Raw genomic sequence first — 16253 nt, forward strand, 5'->3', positions numbered from 1 at the left:
GAATGGGAAAAATCAAAAAGGAAAACTGTCAAGAAAGAGGCCAAACACTATCTGCTCATTGCCAACCAACTGTATAGGCGAGGGAAAGACAAACAATTACGGTTGTGTGCTATAGAAAGCGAATACTACGTCATCCTAGATCATGCACACGTGGGACAACCCGGAGGACACTTCTCTGTTGATAAAATGGCAAAGCTAGTGCTAAACTCAAGTATGTGGTGGCCAACCCTATTCATGGATGCAACCACACACGTCAAATGATGTGACAAATGTCAATGCATGAAACCACCCCTGCGGAGAGATGACATGCCACTAAGACCGATGATGGGAGTTCTTCATTTTGTCAAATGTGGAATTGACTTCATTGGTCCCATCAACCCTCCAGGATACAGGACACATGCACAATACATTATCGTAGCAACAGACTACATGACGAAGTGGGCGGAAGCCAAAGCAACCCAAAAAAATGATGCAAGGACTACAGCTCAGTTCCTTTTTGAAAACGTCTTTACGCGGTGTGGACTAACAATTGAAATAGTAAGTGATAGAGGAACACACTTTGTGAACGACATCATTGCGACTCTTCTTGAAGAATTCATGGTGGTCCATCGAAAGTCAGCACCCTATCATCCGCAAGCCAACGGGCAGGCAAAGAGCACCAAAAAAATCCTATGCACTGTGCTCATAAAAATCGTCAGTGACTCAAGAAATGATTGGGATCAGAAATTACACACCACTTTATGGGCTTAGCGAGTAGCTTTTAAAACTTCCATTGGCATGACTCCCTTTAACTTGGTATTCGGAATTAATGCAATACTACCATTGGAATTCTTAGTCCAATCCCTCAAAGTGGAAACACATTTAGGATGGAGGGACCATAAGCTATCGGAGAGACTAGACACCTTAGAACAGTTAGATGAAACTAGACTTAAAGAGATAGCTAGGATATATGCTCAAAAAAAGCAAATGAAAGCTTTTCATGATCAACACGTGATTGGTAAGGAGTTCCAGAAAGGAGATTACGTTCTCATGTACACCCTGAAACAACACTCCAAAAAACTCAAAAAGCAAGGAATGGGGCCTTTTGTGATCCATGATATATCTCAAAGTGGCGCCATTAAACTTGAAACATTGGCAGGAGAGGAGATGCCTAATTGGATGAGTGGTTGCTGGTTAAAGAATTATCTTCTTCCACTAATACTAGGCAAACACTCCATGCAGCAACTCAACCCAGATGTCAAGCACAGGACATTCGGGAACAAGCACAACAAGAGGCCAAACTCAGAATATTGAAACTCACGGAACAATCAAACTTCCAGAGGAAAGAACAACAGGCAGTGGCATATCATGATGCTCCGATAGCATCCATACAAACGGTGACTACATTGTTAGGAGGAATGGATCTATGTATTCAGTTACAACTTGCCGATGGCACCACCGAAAGAGTTAGTGGATACAGGGGCCAAAGCTAATGTGGTTAACTACTCCACTTTCAGAAAAATCACACAGGAACCTCTAATGCCCAACACTATGGGGTTCAAGGTCGCCAACAGAGGTACTATGGATAGTCTAGCCCACATAAATTTGCCAATCAACATTGATGGGACAATTTATCCACATCAATTTCATGTGGTCAAAGATCATCAATTGAAAGAGGTAGTTATTTTGGGAGTGCCGTGGATGCGCACTTATCAGGCAACACCAAACTGGCAGGACAACACTTTAAGCGTCAAACATGAGGGCCAATCATTAGCCACGCCATTCGTACAAACGGACTATGAATGGGAACCTCTACCTTTGCCCCATGCGCTATCTCAACAATCATCCACCACCATGGTTACGAAAATATGGGTTAAGAAATCAATCATGGAAACCAAGCCCAAGCAATTGTGGATACCTAAACACCAAATCAGAACACGTAAACCTACATTGCCTACAAAAAAATTACACCATCACGAATTGCCCACCGCTGTTGTCAAACGGCCTAAACCGATGGACCACTCTCTTCGATATCCAACCATACTCAAAAGGGTATGGAAACCAAAACAACATCGCCTTCACGATGCCTCTTCTAGTGGATCCACACCTAGGGAATTTTGATGGCAACCCAAAAAATGCCAACAATCAACACCATCGGCAACATAAAAACTTTGCATTTCACAGTCAAACACAGAGAACGCCTACTACAATTACTATTATTCGGACCACACAGCTTCCAAGGAACCTCGCCACCAACAGCCACAACTGAACATATTGTTCAGCACCTATCTCTTGCATAGAAATTTGTTTTCCCATGCATATCCTCCATAAGCATCATAGAGCCACACTATACGGCTATGCATAGACACGTGCTTTATTCCCATGCACTCTGACATATGTTCGTCGCAGACAACTCACTTTAAGAAGGGGGAAAATCGGTTGGAGTACCACTTGTATATACCATTAATATCATCCTATTTCTTTTCTTTTCTTTTGTTTCCTTTCTTTCCCATTCCCTTAAAAAACACAAGTTTTTTGGAGTCTGACAGACTCTTAGTTGGCACAATCATTAGCCATACCGTCACGATCTAATACCAGAATAAGAGTATGTATATAAGAGAGGTGACACTAATATTGGCTAATTTTTGGCCGACTAATAATCATTGTAAATAATTTTCTTTTACAAAAGCGGAAAAAATGACAGGTAATCAACAAAAAATTGATAAGTCGAGCCAGGAAAGTCAGAATCAACTTTTGAAAGCAAACGCCAAAACTTCAAAGCAAGGACTACAAACATGGCAAATATGGAAAATTCAACACAAAATGAATTTTGGACCAACTTCTATATGATCAAAACTGTAGATTGGACGCCATTTAAACCGAGTGTCAGAATGACGAACGGTTTGAACTGTAGGTGATGCGCCCAACAAGATATGAGCAATGAAGGTAAGTATAAATAGGGCATTTCAGGTAGACTGGTCATATAGTCAAAAAGGGGCAACAAAGAGAGAGCCAAAGGAGCATAGGTTTTTCGGAATTTCTTCTGCCTACCGCGACCACCTCGGTGGATCTCACTACACCAAATCTGACAGGTATGGTCATTAACCTTGCAAGAGCATGTGTGTGTGACCCATATTGCATCAACAATACCAAAACAACAAATCAAAGCAGTACAAAGTCACAAAATCAGCAAACTCACAGGGCCAATGTGGGAGTGCAAAACCCATCAAAGCCAAGAAAAAGTTCATCAGTAGACCCCAACTACCTGGCAAAATCAGCCAAGCTAAGAACAGTAGGAAAAGGTGCTAGAACATGGACAACTACCTGGCAAAATCAGCCAAGCTAAGAACAGTAGGAAAAGGTGCTAGAACATGGACAACTACCTGGCAAAATCAGCCAAGCTAAGAACAATAGAAAAAGGTGCTAGAACATGGATCACGATCCATGTTCCCAAAACCCTAAAATCAAGAAAACTTCTATAGGAGCAACTATAGAGACCCAAGAACAAAACCCCATGACTATTTCTGCAAAAAGCTTCCCAACATGGATCGCGATCCATGTACCTTTTTGCCAAAATCAGGATCAAAGAGGTTCACTAGATGGACAATGTACAAATAGTACTGGGGTTGCAAAATGATCACAAAAAATGCTCCAAAGATCATCAAATCCACTTGGATTGCTACAGTCAGTTTGTAAATGGTCTTTTGGTCAAAAGTACTGCTAAAGTAATTTAAGAAACTTCAAACTTTCCTCGAAGTCTATCAACAAGAAATTGTAACCTAAGAATGGTGATGGGATCTAACCAAGCAAAAGTAAACTTGCAAAATGGTGAAACTTGCAAGATTCAGTTTGCCTTCCCAAAAGAATTCAAAGTCTGGGGAAACTTGCCAAGGAACCAAGAAAAGCTATGAACTACAGACCTCAACCATCAAAAAAAAAAGCAAGGAGAGATTTCAGGCAAAACATGACTCCAAAAGTGGTGGCCAGAAACAGATTTGATCAAAACGGAAAAATATGACTATAAACTAAGAAATGGGGAAAACTATGGAAAAAAATGTCCAAAGATGAAAAAATTTCACTAGTGTACTAGGAAAACCTATAGGAACCAATGTGCACAAGAACTGTATTCAAATGCTTCCCAGCATGGATCGGGATCCATGTACCTTTTTGGCCAAAATAAGTAAAACCCATGCCATTTGATTTAGTATGATCAAGAAAGCCAAGCCATGAAGTGTCAAGCCATTTGAATCCCAAAAACCCATTTCCAAAAGCCAGAATCTCTAAATTTGTACATGATTTCCAAAATTTAGCCCAAGTGTCAAACCATTGATCCAAAGCCCAAACTTTTAGGACCAAGTCATAATCAAGATGAACCCTACCAGATGGTATCAACAAATTTCCAAAATATTGCCCAACATGGATCGCGATCCATGTACCTTTATCCCTAAATCCATAGAAAATTGCTCAGTAGCATCCCCTTATGCCCTGGGACAACTTCCCAAAGTTAGAATTTTAAAATGCTTTCTAGCATGAATCGTGATCCATGTTCCTTTTTGCAAAAATCTATCTGTTTCATTACATTTTTGTGCTTATAGTAATCGTAGGTGCACTGGTGAAATTTGGTCAAATTTGGAGTAGTTTTGACAGAGTTAAGTTCACTATTTTATTTTTATGGTCAAGTTTACACTTTTCGACAATTTTGATCAATGGCTAAAACTTGATTTCACTTGCAAATTGGCAACAGGATGCCTCAAAGGAAAGCACAGAGGGAGTGGCATGTGGCACCCTATGAGATAGTCGATATCTCATCCAATGAGAAAGCTCACCTCGCCAAACAAGTACTTGAAGCAATTCGGGCAAACATTTTCGTTGGAAAGTTACAAGCCGCAGACGGAGAAATTGTAAAGGCCACCATCTTTCCCCAAGAAATGTGGACTTTGCACCAGAAACCAGAAGTGCAAGCAGGGTTCAGGTGTTTACATCTTGACAATTTCTTAAGATTGCCTCCTTGGGGAACGGATTTCAGATGGGCTCACGAGCTCATAAGCACAATTCAGTACAATGGGGAAGCAACTCTGACAGACAAGAACGGGACAGCCGTTAAGGTAAAAATTACAGCTAAAATCATCAATGAAGCCCTCCATCTTCCGCAAGGGATGCACAATCTCTTGTAGAAAACGAAGGCAATCAACAATGATAAGGCCTTTTTGAAGCAACACGATCACAAGCTGACATATCAGGACTTGATCTACTCAGAAATGAAACTGCCATTGCGTCTTATATCAAAACATTTTAAGGTGCAGAAGACACCCAGATATATTGAACCCTTGTTGCATATGGCAGTGGTGATGGTGATGGGTTTGGCTGAAGGCAGTTACGACTTTGGCAACTACCTTCTTGACACAATTGTGGAAGCAAATCTAAAGGGCGGTCAAAGAAGTAAATCTTACATGAACGGAGGAACCATGCTCACACAAATAGACTATCAAGAATTGGGCATGATTGATGATCTACCACCTGCCCAAGCGTAGATAGACCTAATCCACAGGTCCAAAAGAGCCGTGAGACCAGTGGCAGGACCTTCTACAAGACCAAATCCTGGAGTCAAACAAACTAGGCAAAGTGACCTCTAAGGGATTCGGATAGTGAGAAAATAGAGTCGGATGCTCGGAGTAGCCACGAGGAGGGATCCCACCCACGAGATACTCCTTCTGAGTACCAGCATTCGGAGGAAGAGAAGGATACCCCATACACCCTGGGATATACTCGATTAAAGAAAAAGGCACAGACATTGAGGGAAAAGCTCCGCCAACAAAAGAAAGATCACCAGCAAACCCAAGAGACAAAAGTGGATGACAAGAAAGAAGATGATGAAGTCAAGGATACTCCGTTGATACGCAGGCAAACAAAGGCCTTGGAAAGGATCAAGAAACAAAAGAGGAAGGAAGCTGAAGAGAAACGGGAAATTACCAGCGCCATGCGGCAACCAATTCACAATGAGCTCAAGCGAAAGATGGAGCAAAGGCAGCAAGAAGAATCAAAGAAGAAACACGTCGATGATTTAGAATCATCTGACGAATGTGGAAAAAATAAAAAGGAGAAAAGTCTCTCACAAGGAGAGGGACAACACGAGACACAAGAACGACAAGACCAAGACCTCGGTTCGCCAAAGGATGCTAAGACAGTTTCAGAGAGGTCAGAACTAGAGAAAGGGGAAAGTGCAGGACAGTCGGAGCAAAAAGTCGACGAAAAGCAGACGAAACACTGGATGGATCAACAAACAGAATCACAGACAAAGCCTGCCACAAACCCTGACGCAATAGAGGGTTTGAAACAAAAGGAAAAGCAAGCTGATGTGGTTGAGCAATCAGATCAGCATGGGCCAAGAACGCAACGCACACAAGCAGCCATAAAAGAAGGAGCGGAGATGGTTAACTCCTTTGATATTGAGAGTCACCTAGAGCATATCAAATTGCAATTCCAATGTCAAAGAGCTCTTTATAACCTCAAGGAGTTGGAATTAGAAGATAACAAAAAGGAGGTATCGTGAGCAGTAGCAGAATCCAGGAAATTGAAGCAACAAATAGAAGCACTGAAGAACGCACAAGTCCAGGTGCAATCGGAGTTGCAGAGAGAACGAGAGAATGCAACCTAATATTGGGTGATAGCATAAAAAGGTGGTCAATTTTTGAGGAAAAAATGGTGGATCACTTTGATACTTTCACATTGGGTGAGGGTCTAGATTAACTTGATTAAGTGTACCAAGATTTGGGAGGTTCATTTCAAGAATTCATCATTTTTTGAAATGAAAGCATACTGGCACTTGGGAATTCCAGTAACCGTCGAGGAGCCTTCCATGCAAAGAGGACCGTGAGCTTTGTACGACTTGTTGGAGCAAATTCAGCGCTACTCTCTACTGTGTGACACTATCACGATCTCCAGCATCCAGCAGGAAAGCCATTTACTACTCAAGTCTGGTCAGAAGTGTGTGTGTGTGTGTGTGTGCGTGTGTGTGTGTGTGTGTGAGAGAGAGAGAGAGAGAGAGATGCTGCTTGATGGCTGCCGAGGTTTCTTTGTTCATGTCTCTCTCCCTAGTCCTTATGTGTGTGTGTGAGTGAGTGAGTGAGTGAGAGAGAGAGAGAGAGAGAGAGAGAGAGAGAGAGAGAGAGAGAGAGAGAGAGAGAGAGAGAGAGAGAGAGAGAGAAATGTTGCTTGTCAACTCCCCAATGCTCGGCCATATTTTTTTGTGTGTGTGTGAAATGTTGCTTGATGGCTGCCTAGGTTTCTATGGGCATGCCTCTCTCCCTCCCTGTGTGTGTGTGTTTGAGAGAGAGAGAGAGAGATGTTGTGTTTGAGAGAGAGAGAGAGAGAGAGAGAGAGAGAGAGATGTTGCTTGTCAGTTGCAACAATGTTGCATCATGTCTTTGCAAATTATGCTCTCTCTCTCTCTCTCTCTCTCTCTCTCTCTCTCTCTCTCTCTCTCTCTCTCTCTCTCTCTCTCTCTCTCTCTCTCTCTCTCATGGTGTTGCATACATTTTTGAAGATTTGACGTTTTTTAATGGGTATACCAGAAATGAAGACGCCCCCGTGAAAGTGCACCTTACCAAACAAATTGCCCGCTGAGGTGTCATCCGCCAGCTTGCATTCTAGCAGCAGCAAGCCCAAGAGGGGCAAGTATGTCCTCAAAGGACACCTTTCCTGTCTCTGATGAGAGCAATGGTAATCACCCATTTCCTTTTCATAAATGGCTCACCTTGTCATGATAGTACTTTGTGGTAAAAGTTGTGCCTAGTTGTTTTACATGCACGTTTGTTGTTTTTCTAATCCAATGGTAGCATCTCGGAAGGCGCAATATCCCAAGCAGACCAGATTCTGCTTTACACGACATGACCTACATGAGGAGTACGGTTTGAGCTTGGAAGGAAAGCTATACCAGCATTTGTCTGATGAGGATGTGACAAATGAGGATTGGCTATCAGTCTTCACAAAGAAAAGGGAGAAAGGTGGCAAGCTCCTCTTGCATCACATGTAGCCAGAATATGCAGAAGAATGCAGGTTATTGTTTCACAAAGTGTATCAAGCCATGCTAACCAACAATGAAATCATGCACAAGTTTTCAACCTTTTTTGTATATGAGAGATGTCCAGCTGCCATGCACAGTCCAAAGGGTCAGTGGAAGGTTGCATGGGCTGTTTTTGGTGAGCAGGTCCTAGACCATTGCAAGAAGCTCTCGGGTGGGATGGAAAAAAAGCTCAAGAATTGGGCTGATTGCAATGAGGGTAGTAAGCAGGTGACTCAGATCGCACAGCTCACTCGAAAGTCTCGCATTGACCATGGGGGGATGACAGGCAAAGGCTCTATTTCTTGCAGTTTGGGCCCTCAATCTAATCTGAATTGCAGTTTTGTTAACCTCCAGATTTTGGCAGAAGTGGAGTAGATGTTGGCTGCAAGAAAGACATAACTAGAGTGTGTGAAAAGCACAATAGGTGCAGCCCAAGTCCAACTACAAGAGAAAAGCCAAAGCATGTGGAAGATAGAGGAAACATCATCAGCCGTGCAGTCATGCTTCAAGGGTAATTGAGTGAGCTGCAAAGAGTACAGGCTAGCATGAAGGGAGCAGGTGGTAACTCTGATTCTGAAGTTTTGGTGATTGATGCAAAGATCGTTGCTCTCTCAAGTGCGTTGACCGCCCTTGGGGTTGATGTAAGCCACTCCCAGATTAGAGCCGATGTTAATCGTATAGAGGTACGCGTCAAGACTGATACATTGTGTATTAAAAGTAAACCTTGTATTTAGGTTTTACATTATGTCTAGGAACCATAGGTATTTTAAAGGATAGTGTAAGTACCATGTTTACAAGATCAACTCTCAATATTCACCACTTGACTGGGATTGTGTTTCACATGGTACTTTCTACAAGTGTGAATGGAATCTTATTGGTACCTAACAAGGCACTATAAGTAGATAGAACTACTTAAACTCCACCATTTTACAAGGGTTAAATATGACATGGTACTTTATATAAGTACCAATGGATCCTTATAGATGTTTCACTCAAGCTTAGGGATGGTAGAAACGAGGTAGAACTATCAAATTTCATCGCGTGAATGCGATAATATATACCATGGTACTTTTTGTAGTACCGAATGAGACATTATTGGTGCTTTGTAGAGATTAGGTGCGGTAGCAAATACGTCATACTCTAAAAATTTACCATTTGACAATGATTGAATAGATCATGGTACTTTTTGTATGCACCAATGGAAGTTTACTGTCCACTGCTTCACAAAGCTGAGGGATACTGGAGGAAATCACAAAGTCCATGTCTGTGACTATGATTTAAGGTACTTTTTGGAGCTAATTAATACAGAAGCTTTTTGTATGGTAGTTCAAATTGAAGGTGCAACCATGAGTACCACATAGGCACTTGTACATATTGTTGTATTACTTGGTAGAATTTATAGTACCTCTCATAGGTTTATTTAAGAAATCATATGCATTTATCTTTCAAAGTAAATATTTCTTGGGCCCAAAGTACATATGCCTCTTTTTCAAAGTACCATGCATGTGTTTGTACATTGTGAAATTACATATGCCTTTTTTCAAAGTACCATCCATGGGTCTGTACATTGTGAAAGTACATATATGCCTTTTTGCAAAGCACCATGCATTTGTTTGTACACTGTCAGAGTACCTATTCCTTTTTTGCAAGTTCCATGAGTTCCACATAGGTTCTTTGTACATAATGTTGTATTACTTGGTAAATTTTAAAGTCTTGTCATAGTTTTATTGATAAATCATATGCATTTATCTTTCAAAGTACATATTTCTTGTTTCCAAAGTACCATGCATGTGGTTGTACATTGTGAAACTACATATGCATTTTTCCAAAGTACCATGCATGTTTTTGTACATTGTGAAAGTACATATGCCTTTTTTCCAAAGTACCATGCATGTGTTTGTACATTGTAAAAGTACATATTTTCCTTTTTTGCAAAGCACCATGCATGTGATTGTACATTGTGAAAGTACCTATTACTTTTTTGCAAAGTACCTTCAATGGTAAGTTCTTTTGATTGGTACTCTGAGCCTATCCTTGGTACTGTCATAAGTCCCTACAGTGTATCCTTGCTACTTTTTTGACAATACTTGAAATTGGTGGTTTCAACATACCCTTGCTATCCCTTGGTACTATATGTATAAGTAATCATGATTGTTCATTTAATATTGGACAGATGGACTAATATTTACTTCCCCTTTGTGGTGCAGAAAAAACTGCTTGACCTGGTAGCATCAGAAGCTACATGTGTTGCTCAAGTTAAATTTTGCGAGAGCTTGCTAGTGAAAGTGAAGAGAGGTGATTCAATGTTGCTATGTCCCACAACTCGCGAGCATGGGAGTCAAATGCAGGCCAAAGTGACTGTTCCAGGAGCTCGTGTTGCATGTGGTCTAGGTTTTGTGGGTAACAACGTCGTGTGTGTGTATACACTAGCATGTGGTGATACATATCATGCTTTGTGTTTTGCTGGATGGGCTGCATCAGAGAAAGTATGTGCCAACCCCTCCTGTAAGCAGAGTGTTCCGGAATCTTCAAAGTCAGTGCTTGTGCATAATGGTTGGTTTTTTATTCTCCATGTCTGCCCTGATTACTAGAGTTTGTTAAGAATGCTTTTAACTTATTTTGCACACTTTTGTGGTGAAGTGGTAGGTTCCAGTCATATGCCTTATGCAGAAACATTACCAGCTGAGGTGTGAATACGGAATGTTGATACAACTCCCGACGCCCCCACTATGGACACAGACATGCAGTCTGTTCATCAATCAACTCCAACTGGTAGGGAAGGCTCATCCTTGGCAGGTGACAAAACTCTAGCTGGCGAGGAAGGCTCGCATGTGGCAGGTGACAAGACCCTAGTTGTTAAGGTGGAGCCATCTGAACAGACAGAAGGTGAACCAAAACAAAAGGTAACTGAACCAATGGAAAATGCTGATGTTACTTTGAAGGATGCTGTAGTGCAAGAGGGAGTGGAACCCGTGCAAAAAATGGTTCACGGTGATGCAAATCCAGATTCCCCGGTCTTCCTTAGTGATATGGTGAAGATCTCAAAGAAGCGAAAGAACACGATGATGGTAAGTTTTTTTTGCCACAAGAATTGGATCCCTATAGGCATTGAATGATTTTTATTGTGCCCCCTTTATGGTGCAGCTAGACAGTCCAAAAAGGCACGAGCAGCAGATATCACCTGTTCACAGTAGGAATCTAACAAAGCAGAGGATGAGAGTGACGGTGAGACCTCCTTTATGCATGAATTGTTCAGGAAAATCATCTTAGCACATAGAGGAAGTTTGTAGGTTCAAGCTCATTGATAGTGTCATTTCTGTAGCTTATGTTCGTGCTCAACTGCGTGTATGTAGAGTGGGTCTTGGTTTTAGGTGGAGATGGAAAAGCAACGAGCAAGGAAGTTCCGGAGTCACTACCTCCCCCGAAGAAGTCCCCCATGAAAAGTACTCCCTTCCGACATCCCAGTAATATTTCCCACCCCCCAAAGCCTCGTGTTTGCTACAAACTGTGACATTTGTCACTTAGTGTCTTCACTCTCTTGTAATGTCAAGAATCTTTGATTCTTGCTTTTGTAATAAAATGAGAATCTTATGTTGGCCTCCATTTGTCTTTTTTGCTTTATTGCAACAGTCACGTTTATACAGTGTTCGAAAGGTGCTTAGTCTATCCTTTTCAATTTGCAACCATGTTTTACAGAGATACAAAAAGAAAAGGGGACTCTCAAACTTCCTGTTGAGGAAATAATAATCATCAGAGATCCACCGCCCTATGTTCCAAGCACAGTCACATCGTTGCCATTCCCTACACGACCAACATTAGTGTTTGATCTTAATGGTGTTCTTTGCGCTTCATGGTTTAAATCTAACCCTCTCGATTAGGAAACTACTGCATTCAACCTCATCCACGAGGCGAGGGACAGGTTGATTGAGCCTTTTTCAGAATTTTTGCTATATGTATGATTTATGCATGCCCACCAAGCGGGAATTGTTGTAGTTCTTAGGTACCTCTTCATTCCCAAGGATGCAAAACAGTTCTTAGCTTGGGCTGTGGGCTAGGCAAATATTTACATTTGGAGTTCATCAATACTAGAAAGAGTGGATATAATAGTCTCTATAGGTTTTTAGGGGATTTGTGACTACTTCAGTGGGGATGGTCAGGACAACAGCTATGTGATGTAGCCACATTCTCCAAGGCAGGTGGAAAACTAGTTTTTTTCAAGAATTTGAAAAATTTTCTGAAGGTGGTTCGACGATAAGATGCGAGCAATGTGCTATTGATTGACAACAGTTTCTATAAATTCCATTATAATCCTCCCGGTTCCTACATCATTGTACCTAGCCTAGAGGAGCGGCGTAGTGACTTCTTGTCCACGGACATGAAGGAGGCTCTTGTGAAATGGCATGATGCTACAGATCGGTTAGCCAAAGCTGTCACCTTCAATAATGTGAAACTTACATCGGAGGACGACTATGTTAAGCTACACTTTGGCGTGGTGGAAAGATGACCAGTTATGAACAATACTTGAAAGGGCCACAATTGATGCTAATGCTCTTTAAGCGCTAGTGTCTCTACATTGTCATATAGTGGTGTATTTGTAAAGAACTTATGTAATTTTGTGAAGCCAAGTTTTTTAGCAACCCCTTGTATAAGCAGACTTGTCATTACAGCTACCTATTTTTAAGCTAACACTCTCCACAAAGCCATGTATATGCCTACTTCCCATGAGGGATATTTTTTCTGGCAACATGCAGAATGCCTCTGTACTGACTGCCTAACATGCAACTAGTCCGCAACACAAAAATTGAATTTAAAATTATTCCATTATTTCCCCATTGTCGTTTTGAACTCAATTTATTTTGTGGGTAGTGTGTGCTTGGTTGGGCTGTGGATGGTATGTGAGACAGGCAAATGAAGGCTTCTACTACCATGCTATGTTTCAAGATTGGAGACCTCTTGTCATTACAATCATGCTGTTTTAGCATTCTACCACTGGAAAGTAGCACTACAAGTACCAACCATGGTACTTGGTGTACCCAATGTGCAAACAGTATTTTAAAAAGGGACTCTGTAACCACCCACAATGGTACACTATCTTCAGACAAATACATGTGACAATGCTGGGGGACTACCAGCAATGGTACTTAGAGTACCAAATTTATAGATATGGTGGATTCATGATACTTAAAGTACCTAATCTGCACACTTATACAATGAAGAACATGCACTTAGAACCTGTGTGATTGGTACTTTAAGACTACCTAGATACCCCCTATAAGTACCTGAACAAGCAATAAAGTGCTTGAAACCTGAACTATAGTACTTAAAGTACCAAATTTAATGATATGTTGCAAAACGATAAAAGTAAGAATCACGAGGCTACATTTGTGATTATGTGTTTTTGGAGGACTCAAATACAACGAACAATAATTGCAGCAAAACAACTATTTATCAGGCTCCAATATAGAAAGACCTACAAGACCATTGGCATGCTATTGTACACATTTTTATAAAATTCTGCAGATAATCTGAACTTATGTGGCTCGCCATGTAAGGGTTCCAAGGGTATCTTGATGGATCAAACCGAGTGCAATGCCAACAACAGTTTTGGTTGTTCAGGAGGGATGTAATAAACATCCTCGGTACCATCAACTAGCTCGTAGTAGTATACCTCAACCAGATATGAATTTGGAAAAATGAAATTGTCCCAAGAATCTCTTAGCGCTCGTGCTGTTTTGTATTTCTCCTTTGAGCACCTCAAGAGGTAGAAGTCTGCTCCATCTTTGTTCGTATTCGTGGAAAAGTTGTCACCTACATGCAGAGCATCATTGATTGCATCGCGATGTTCACCGTACATAGGCAAATACAATCCTTCGTCGTCACTTGATTGATCGCTTTCTCCATCACTACCATCCAAGGGTTCGATGCTGATGTACTTCCAGTTCTCGACATGTGTGTTGTTAAGGCATCACCTCCAGCGTTGTGACATACAAGGATAACAAAAACATGAGAGATCTCTGTAGCGCAGTGCACACTTGTCATTCCTAGAGTGTCCATTCACAGAATGCAATGAGCGTGACCCTTCCACTCGCTTGCAATTACATTTCCTCTCCCTAGGTACATCAACCGCTTTGACATCCCAAAAAATTCAAGTCACCTATGATTGGGTGTTTTCATCATGAAATTTATGTTTCAAGAAATTGACCACATCCTTGGCACACTTCATGTTCCAAGCGTCAGGTTCAATTGCTCATGTGTGAGAGCCCTTTTGACGATAGCACCAACCCCGTCATGCTCTCCTTTGTTGTGGCCCGATGCAAAGAAACTGCATAGAATCTCAATGCCAGTCAAAGAATAGTACCTAGATCAATCACACGTCTCAAAGACTAGGCAAGAACACAAAACTCGCACACTTGTTTAAGAGTCAAAGGAAGCTAGCAACCTTGACAGAAAGAAAAGTGGTCTAGATGCCTTGAATTGAGCAGCACATCCATCTGACCAGACCCAATGCCTCTTCAAGAAGTTGAGACCTTGCTCCTGTAGCCACACACTATGAACTTGCATAAAATGTTGTGTCATCAGATATGTAAAAATGTATATATTTTAAGACCCTGTCAGCCTCGTCCCGAACATAACTGATGTGCACCAAGACGGTGACTTGTGAAGAGTACCAATGCATTGGTTGGATTTCATTTTGCTCCTTGAAAGAGTAATTTTCATCAAAGTCTATAACAGAGACTACCACGTCTCTAGGAAACCTTTGAATGCAGTCTTTGAATTGTTGAGATTGCCACCTGGCAATAAAATTGTGTTTGATGTAGATGGTTAGATGATTTTCAAGGAAGGATGTAAAGTCCTTGCATCCCATCTCCTTGACTAGTAGATCCTTGCGCTTCTTGCCTTCTTGATGGGCTGAAGCAATGTCTTCAAACACCTTTACTAAAATCTAGAATGCATTTTTAGATTTTTCTCTTGGACAAAGCACCAACCGCTTTGATCCACATTGATCACATTCTCCCTTCAAGCAAGACAGTTTATGAAACATAGACTCATCTGGCTTTTGACATAATACCATCTCAGCCAAGTTTTTGATGCTACTATGCGTGTACGCAGCAACTCCACACTTTCCTAGGACCTCTTTTGTGAAGCATATATCACAATTGTAGCCACACCCTTCATTGTGCACTCCTTTCTTGTTTTGTCTCATCTGGTTGAATGCTTCCTTGATGTATATCATTTATATGTGAGCAATATAGCAACTATCCTTCAACTTGAGAACAAACCAAGGCTTCAATCCTTCAAAACATCTGAGAGAGATCTTGATGTGTGAATACTGCATTTGGAATCTCCTATAGAGCTCCACCTGTCCAATGAAAAGTAAATCTCATCAAAACTTGTAGGCAAAACAAGGTCAAAGTCATTGTAGCTTGAATTTTCTACCTAACATGGTACTTTCCTAGACCTTTCATTAGGTACTAAAGTACCTTAGACACTGTAAATGGTACTTTAAGAAGTATCAATTTTTGCAAAGTAACTAAGCCTCTGCAATCAAAGACTACCTCTAAAGTACCTATATACCTAGATTTGGTATTTTGGAAGTACATGTTTGGTCTCATGCTAGCTTTAAGAAGTATCAATTTTTGCAAAGTACCTAAGCCCTTGCAATTGGTACTTTAATAATCACCACAAAGACTACCTCTAAAGTGCCTATACCTAGATTTGGTATTTTGGAAGAAAATGTTTGGTCTCATGGTAGTTTCTACCTAATGTCAAGGTACCTTTGAAGCTTCCAAGTACCCTAAGAGGACCTAATAGTATACATGCATAGTTATAAAGGACCTATGAGTTCACAAAGGTTGTTTTAAACTACCATTGAATGTACATTGTCCATCCATAAGTACCCAAATAGGACTTATGAGTTTACATTGGTGCTTTTGAGCACCAACCCCTCTGACAGGAAAGTATTACTACCATCTACATGTAGGTACTCAAGGTAATCTTCAAGCTAATATACACCTACAAAGTAACATATAGAAAATTTGGTAGTATTGAAGAGTCTATGCAGCTTGCCCCAAAGCACCTTTGATTGCTTTTATGTATACTTGATGTCCTTGACTCCCCTCATGCATGCTAGTCCTCCAGAAGTACCAAAAGATTACATTTTGGAGCCTACACACCTCTCGGGCTTGATAGACAGGATTATACTTGATGTAAT

General features: G+C 41.1%; 1 pseudogene; it reads right to left on the reverse strand.

Moving 5' to 3' along the window:
- Positions 1-9486: 9486 nt before the first annotated feature.
- On the reverse strand, positions 9487-15275 carry LOC147418838 (uncharacterized; annotated as a pseudogene).
- Positions 15276-16253: the final 978 nt, after the last annotated feature.

This window comes from Adiantum capillus-veneris, chromosome 29, assembly GCF_014529385.1.
Source record: "Adiantum capillus-veneris isolate H3 chromosome 29, ASM1452938v2, whole genome shotgun sequence".
Lineage (NCBI taxonomy): Eukaryota > Viridiplantae > Streptophyta > Polypodiopsida > Polypodiales > Pteridaceae > Adiantum > Adiantum capillus-veneris.